The following is a 6,761-nucleotide window of genomic DNA, read 5'->3' as shown; positions in this document are numbered from 1 at the left end:
CAGGCCAAAAGTTTGGACACACCTTCTCATTCAATGCGTTTTCTTTATTTTCATGACTATTTACATTGTAGATTCTCACTGAAGGCATCAAAACTATGAATGAACACATGTAGAGTTATGTACTTAACAAAAAAAGGTGAAATATCTGAAAACATGTTTTATATTCTAGTTTCTTCAAAATAGCCACCCTTTGCTCTGATTACTGCTTTGCACACTCTTGGCATTCTCTCCATGAGCTTCAAGAGGTAGTCACCTGAAATGGTTTCCACTTCACAGGTGTGCCTTATCAGGGTTAATTAGTGGAATTTCTTGCTTTATCAATGGGGTTGGGACCATCAGTTGTGTTGTGCAGAAGTCAGGTTAATACACAGTCGACAGCCCTATTGGACAACTGTTAAAATTCATAATATGGCAAGAACCAATCAGCTAACTAAAGAAAAACGAGTGGCCATCATTACTTTAAGAAATGAAGGTCAGTCAGTCCGGAAAACTGCAAAAACTTTAAATGTGTCCCCAAGTGGAGTCGCAAAAACCATCAAGCGCTACAACGAAACTGGCACACATGAGGACCGACCCAGGAAAGGAAGACCAAGAGTCACCTCTGCTTCTGAGGATAAGTTCATCCGAGTCACCAGCCTCAGAAATCGCAAGTTAACAGCAGCTCAGATCAGAGACCAGATGAATGCCACACAGAGTTCTAGCAGCAGACCCATCTCTAGAACAACTGTTAAGAGGAGACTGCGCCAATCAGGCCTTCATGGTCAAATAGCTGCTAGGAAACCACTGCTAAGGAGAGGCAACAAGCAGAAGAGATTTGTTTGGGCTAAGAAACACAAGGAATGGACATTAGACCAGTGGAAATCTGTGCTTTGGTCTGATGAGTCCAAATTTGAGATCTTTGGTTCCAACCGCCGTGTCTTTGTGAGACGCAGAAAAGGTGAACGGATGGATTCCACATGCCTGGGTCCCACTGTGAAGCATGGAGGAGGAGGTGTGATGGTGTGGGGGTGTTTTGCTGGTGACACTGTTGGGGATTTATTCAAAATTGAAGGCACACTGAACCAGCATGGCTACCACAGCATCCTGCAGCGACATGCCATCCCATCCGGTTTGCGTTTAGTTGGACGATCATTTATTTTTCAACAGGACAATGACCCCAAACACACCTCCAGGCTGTGTAAGGGCTATTTGACCAAGAAGGAGAGTGATGGAGTGCTGCGGCAGATGACCTGGCCTCCACAGTCACCGGACCTGAACCCAATCGAGATGGTTTGGGGTGAGCTGGACCGCAGAGTGAAGGCAAAGAGGCCAACAAGTACTAAACACCTCTGGGAACTCCTTCAAGACTGTTGGAAAACCATTTCAGGTGACTACCTCTTGAAGCTCATGGAGAGAATGCCAAGAGTGTGCAAAGCAGTAATCAGAGCAAAGGGTGGCTATTTTGAAGAAACTAGAATATAAAACATGTTTTCAGTTATTTCACCTTTTTTTGTTAAGTACATAACTCCACGTGTTCATTCATAGTTTTGATGCCTTCAGTGAGAATCTACAATGTAAATAGTCATGAAAATAAAGAAAACGCATTGAATGAGAAGGTGTGTCCAAACTTTTGGCCTGTACTGTACATGTGTGACAATAGTCATATGTGTATAATAACAGTAGAAGTATGACTAATGACTAATGATGGCAGCAGCAGCAGCAGGAGGCATCTGGCAGGACCACGGCAGCAGCACAACCACACACGTCACGCTGTCCAGGCACCGCTGCGATATGAGTTAATCTGAGAGACAGTGGAGCACAAAGACTCCGGAGAAGAAGCCGAGTTTGTGACATCCAGAATGGCCGAGTTAGCAAGATGCAGAGAGAGAGAGAGAGAGAGAGAGAGAAGGAGAGAAGGTGCCCGGTGTATTATAGGGGGGTCCTCCGGCAGACTAGGCCTAAGTCAGCCTAACTAGGGGCTGGTACAGGGCAAGCCTGAGCCAGCCCTAACTATAAGCTTTATCAAAGAGGAAAGTCTTAAGTCTAGTCTTAAATGTGGAGACAGTGTCTGCCTCCCGGACCGTAACACGAAGCCGGAGTAACTGGAGAGAACCCACGCTGACACGGGGAGAACATGCAAACTCCGCACAGAAGGGCTCCCACACCCGGGATCGAACCGGCAACCCTCTTGCTGTGAGGCGACAGTGCTAACCACCACACCACCATGCCGCCCATTTCCACTAATTCTTGACAAAAATTTGAAAATTTTGAAAGCAAAACATTAAAGTTGTGGATCGTAAAACCAAAACAATAAGCTAAAAGATGCTAAAATGCTACGCAGAGCTGAAGGAGACTGCAGGGTCTGGTGGTAATTCTCTGTGGGTTTTTCACTACAAGCGACTTCTTTCACATTTGACTTATTCGATCCATTGTAAAAATAAAAATATTGATTAGTACAGCTTTAAAGCAAAGATATGAAATTGATTTCAATCTTATTTTTGTCACCCCTGGATAGAGCACAAATGAATAAACAGATCTGACAACTTTTTTTCAAGGTGGATTGTCCCTTAAAACCTTCAGACTTATCCACAATAAAAAATTAATTCAAAATTCATAAGAATGTTTTCGTCATGCTGGAAAGAAAATAGCACCTCGCCGATTATGTGGCACGAAATCTCAGCACTCAAAACCAGGATCATCCAGTTACAGTTACAGCATACGCGTGGAAAATCTCTTACAGTAAAAGTGTAACAACCTTTAAGTTAACCATCATATATGAGGTGGCAACACCACTGACTGAATTATGTCCAGTTTTAATAAAATGCTGACAGTCTACTGTGTTGTTTGTTCTCAGCTGTTTAATATATAAGACACACAAGTGTATGTCTCTCCCGGTTTTCCCCCTTCCCAAGACAAAGGGTCAAACAGTAATAACAACTCCATGTTATCTGCTCATATCGGAGGTACGGGCCAGCTTGCATCGACAACAATGGTGATGATGAGGCTCTCTGGCAAGTCCACTGTGACCCACTCGCTGCTCCATAATAGCATCATCAGTCTGTTTTGTTGTGAAGGAGCAAACAGAGACGACATCTCTTAGACTGCTTTTATTATGCAAACTATTCTTGTCCACTGCATACGGGTGTAGGCACGTACACGACACTCAAGAGGCAGAGGAACAATAACATCTAATATTGTTTTCTGTCCTTCTGCAGTTTTTTTTTTCTTGTTCTTTTTTTGTGCCCATCTAATCATGTTACATCTCAATTTCCTTGTCTCACCCTCAGGTATTGTATGGAGGACAGAAAATGCTCTAAGTATCAATCAAAAGTTAATGCATAATTAAATACAGTTAAAATAAATAAAAACAGTAATAACAATAAAAGAATAATAAATGCTGACATAAATATAGAAATAAAAAATGCGGAAATAAACAAAAAAATAAATATTCTGAAATTAATAAACACTGAAATAAAATATAGAAATAAGTGAATGCAAACATAAATAAGTAAATGAATAAATAGCAGTTGAAATAAATCCATAAATAAATACATGCTGAAACAATGTACAGAAATAAGTAAATGCTGAAGTGAATGAATAAATAAATAAATCCATAAACACAAAAATAAATAATTAATTGCTGAAATAAGTATATAAATAAACAAAATAATAATTAAATAATTCTAAAATAAATAAATACATAAATAAATAAATATAGGATATAAAAGTTGATAGTTAAATAGGACATAATGTATTCTTTAAATGCATGATGTCAATCTATTTCAACATTTTTGTTGCTATCTAAAGAGATGGATAACTGTTCAGTTATTATTATTTTTTTATGCATTTATTTATTTCAGTATGTATTTTAGAATTTACTTATTCAAACTTTTTTGGTTATTACTCTATTTATATTTATTTATTCATATTTCATCCTCCATACTCGGGTGCCTGGCAACATCCTTTGATGTCTTCATAGAAACTAGAATTAAAGGTAAGATTTTTCTCTCCCCCACTATTTCTGCAATTCCACCTGTGGTTGCCAAAGGAAAACCGCACTCTTCATCTGAGGAGGAAGCCGCAAAATATGCTTTCACTTAGAGAAGACCAAAGACACTGAAGCACCACTTGGGACCCGAAACGTTCGCAGCAGAGAGAAATTAACTGGTGAACTTCTTTGAACACGTACATCATAACTAATGTGACACTACTCTTTCATGGAATATGAACCTCAGATCAAGCAAGTGTCAGACATGATACATTATTGTCTGCCATCTCCAGTCTGACAAAAGCAAAATGACAGAAGCGAGGCCAATGTCCTACTTAAATGTCAAAACTTGAACCTGAAATGTCATATCTAGAATGTCATTTTTTCAATATTGCAGAGTCTAAGAGAGGCTGTGGATACTGACATTATGGATCCGTTTTCTCTTAAGTTCACTGATAGGAGCTGACATTCAAAGAACAGTTCATTTTGTAGAATAACTATTAGCTCAGACAGTGGCGGCATGTCAATCAGGAGGGATGGGTAAAATCCCAATGGACTGCTACCAGTTTGGGCTGGTACTAAGACCTGTGCGCTCACATTTACAGGTTAAAATGGTAACACTGCAGTAAGGGAGTAAATGAGCAACTGCTCCGCATATTGTAGCAGTCGTATCCTGCTGAGCTGCAACTGTACTGTATGGAGGATGGACAGCAAAGCACACATGGAAATGTTTGTGCTGAGAAATTATGTTGAAAAAAAGGGGGGAAAGTGACTGCAAAGTGCACTAAAATAACAGATATATTTTGTGGAGGTTGTCAGAATGTTAAAGGAAATAGTCCAAACTTGCCGTTGCACTGCATTAAATAGGCTGCATTGATTAACTGACATTATGATTAAATGGCTGTAGCAAAATGTGCCAGTAAACTTCATTAGGATTAACCTAATGACACAGTAGACGGAGCCACAGTAGACCGAGCAGCGGAACATGGAGGTACAGTTTATTGGTGGCAGCTCGGAGATTTTTTTTTTCCAAAACTTGCAATAAAAGTTAAAAACTATGTTCTCATTTTATTGATTTGCTGGGAAGGCATTTGTTTTTCAATCAATCAATAGAGCTAGCTGTTACCCCAGCTTTAGTCTTAATGCTTGGCTAAGATAACCGTCTTTCAGTTGTGAGTATAGGTACAGCAGCAGCTGGAGCAGCTACGTGACCCACCCACCAGCTAAATGACTCTCCTACTAACACATTCTCACTCCGACCTCGTCACACATCAACGTTTGGTCATGGACCTTCCACATCCAGATACTGGGTTCTGGAACGCTGCGTCAAGTTCTTCCTGTTACATGCATTGTCTTCTTTCAAAATACAGTTCTGTATTCACAGGTAATTTACTATTTACACACAGTCTCTTTCCAAATAAATGCACTACATCAGTACACTGTGAATTGACGTTTTTTTTTCTCCCTTCAACAACTAATGCACATGGTTGGGTTCACGCAACAAAGGCTTAGCTTAGGTTTAGGAAAAAAAGAACAGGGTTTGGCTTTATAATCAGGACGCGAACACCGCTCTCCCGGGGTGAGGGTCAGTGTTTGTTGGACCCATCCACCACCCCTACTCAAACTTCTGCCACCTTAACTTTCGTTCTTGTCCCACTGCATTTCCCCCTGATGCTGCCGAGCGCCATTAAACTATAACAGCGACCAGCTGCGTTTCATGCTGACACCACAAGTCACTGCCCAAGCACCGGATTTAACAACTTTGACCGGCTTATTTTTTTTAATTAGCTTTTAGATGCTTGAAATTAGATGACAAGTGAGACCTGATTGACCATCAGTCCAAGTTCATCCCCCTTTGCTCTTTGGTCTGGACTCAGATGCCCCAAAGAAAATGCAAAGTTTGTGTTTAGCTAGCTATGAAATATTAAAGGAAACATGGTTCAGGTTAGAGTAGGGGTAAGGGTTACATAGAGACTTCTAACTTGGATCACATCTTCATGCATAATGAATAAAGAAAATGAATAAAGTGGATTGTTGTTACATTTGGCCTCATGTACGTGTTGCTAGGTTGACATGTTAATGACTTAACCTTACCACCCCATCTGAACTCTAAAGCCGTGTTCGGCATGATGACGTTCTGTAGTCACATTTAACCACTTGTTAGCAACCGCCTGCGACATGTAAAAGCTTTACAATTCACAAATGGGGTATTTACTGACCTACTCTACGTTGTAGAACAAAAAGTAAACGTCTCTGAAGCTTGTCATCTAATTTCAAGCATCTAAAAGCTAATTAAAAAAAAACAAGCCGGTCTCACTCCAAAGTCGTCAAATCCAGCACTTGGGGCGGTGGTGTCAGGGTGAAACATGAAACACATCCAACAAACACCAGCTTTACCCAGGAGAGTGGTGTTTGCATCCTGTAAGATTCTTAAGCCAAACCCTGTTCTTTTTTCCTAAACCCAACCACGTGTTTAAGTTGTTGGAGGAAAAAAAGTCAATTCACGTTGTTGTACTGAGTGCATTTATTTTGAAAGAGACTGTATGTAAACAGTAAATTTCCTGTGAAAATGGAAGTGCATTTTGAAAGAAGACGATGCCTTTAACAGGCTGAAGTTGACATGGCGTACCAGAACGTCAAAAACCAATGCACCCAGGGTACCTTTCATGTCGCATCTGAACGAGGAAGTCCATGACCAAACATTGATACATGACGAGGTCACTGGTAACCAGGAGTGCTAAAATGCTACCCCATTTCCAGGTTTAGGACTCATCCCTGGAGCACTCTATGCAGC

The sequence above is a fragment of the Epinephelus lanceolatus genome, chromosome 21 (assembly GCF_041903045.1).
Source record: "Epinephelus lanceolatus isolate andai-2023 chromosome 21, ASM4190304v1, whole genome shotgun sequence".
Lineage (NCBI taxonomy): Eukaryota > Metazoa > Chordata > Actinopteri > Perciformes > Serranidae > Epinephelus > Epinephelus lanceolatus.
Note: the sequence above shows the minus strand (reverse complement) of the source record.